Source organism: Zalophus californianus, chromosome 11, assembly GCF_009762305.2.
Source record: "Zalophus californianus isolate mZalCal1 chromosome 11, mZalCal1.pri.v2, whole genome shotgun sequence".
NCBI classification, from domain to species: Eukaryota; Metazoa; Chordata; class Mammalia; order Carnivora; family Otariidae; genus Zalophus; species Zalophus californianus.
The window spans coordinates 61,381,679-61,383,433 of NC_045605.1; the positions used below are offsets into that span (position 1 = coordinate 61,381,679).

A 1,755-nucleotide genomic window follows, 5' to 3' on the forward strand; every position below is an offset into this window, starting at 1 on the left:
TTGGAGGGAGCGGGCTTGCTCAGTCCAATGGGGTGCTGTGCTCAGGTTGTTTTGATGACAAAGGAGTAAGTCCTGCAACCTCCCTGGTGAACTTGCCCCAGACACAGACCTCACTGAGCCATTTCCGAGTGTTTCAGTGGATCCCCCCCCCGCCACCCACCACTTCCAGAGACCACCTCATAGATGGCCAGGGATTCTGAAAACTCAGTTCTTAAACCAAAGTGATTTCTGCTTTGTAAACAACACGTGAACCACCTGCGCCCGGATTTGCTTGGTCTTGATCCCATAACTGACGGGATTCAGCACAGGTGGGGCAAGCATGCAAAGATTAGCCAACAAGAGGTGGGCATGAGGAGGAATGTGGCATCCAAACCGTTGAGTAAGGATTGTCAAGATTCCAGGCCCATAAAAGAGGACAATGACACAGACGTGGGAGCCACATGTGTTGAGAACTTTGTGGCGAGCGTCCTGAGAAGGGACGTAGAAGACAGCACAGAGAATCAGCAAATAGGAAACAAAAATTAGCACAGCATCTAAAACCACGCTTAACAATAGGATGCAAAATCCCTACCAGATGTGCACTCGAACGTCATTACAAGCGTATTTGGCCAAGCCAATGTGTTCACAAAAGGTGTGTGGAATGACATTGTTGTGGCAGAAAGTCAATCTTTTCAAAAGAAATATTATGGGGAAAAGGGTACAGAAACTTCTCAGAAAGACAGTCACACCGATTTTCCCAATCAGAGCACGTGTAAGAATAGTGGTGTACCTCAGGGGTAGCACATGGCAATGTAGCGGTCAAACGCCATCACCAGCAAGATCCCTGACTCAGAGATGAAGGTGGTACGGATGAAGAACAGCTGAGTGATGCAGCGATCCAGGGAGATCTCCCCAGCGTGGAACCAGAAGATGACCAAGGCCCGAGGTACTGTGCACGTGGAGAGGACAATGTCCGCTCCGGCCAGCATGCAGAGGACGAGGTACATGGGTTCACGGAGGCTGTGTTTTGTGAGGATAATGCAGATGAGCAGGCTGTTCCTGAGCAGGGCGATGGCATAGGAAATGAAGAAGGGGATGGAAATCCACCTGTGCAGGTCCTCAAGGCTGGGGGTGCCCAGGAAGTGGAAGACCATGTGGCTAATAGCAGTGTGGTTTAAGGCAGTCATGCCTGGAGAAGATGACCTGGGATCCTACTTTCTGTTTACAAAGAGATAAAAATACATATTCTTAAAAAAATAAAAGTATTTTATTTATTTATTTGAGAGAGAGAGAGTGAGGGAGCACAAGCAGGGGGAGGGGCAAAGAGAGAGGGAGAAGCAGATTGGGGCTGAACAGGGAGCCCGACATGGGGCTCAATCCCGGGACCCTGAGATCACCACCTGAGCTGAAGGCAGATGCTTAACCCCGAAAATACATATTCTTTTTAATATGTTCTTAAGGGGAATTATTCTAATATTCTTTGTGAATATTACAGCTTTTGGCATATCTCACACTCTTCATCTTCTCAGAACATGCAAATGGGAAATACGCAAAGATGAAGGATATGGTCTGTGCCTCAGTGAATGACAGCCACTTATACTCACCTCCAACTAATCAAAGTCAGAAACATTATTGTATGTATTTCACTTTCAGAGGATTATACAAAAACAGAAAAACCCATTATGCATGACTAGGAAGAGTGTAAAAGATACTTGAAATTGACTAATTTATCAGAAGGGAGGCAGCATAAGAAAAGGTGAATATATTGATCAACAC

At 46.4% G+C, this 1,755-nt stretch overlaps 1 pseudogene; it reads right to left on the reverse strand.

The window, feature by feature from the left end:
• Positions 1–204: 204 nt before the first annotated feature.
• On the reverse strand, positions 205–1,166 carry LOC118356114 (annotated as a pseudogene).
• Positions 1,167–1,755: the final 589 nt, after the last annotated feature.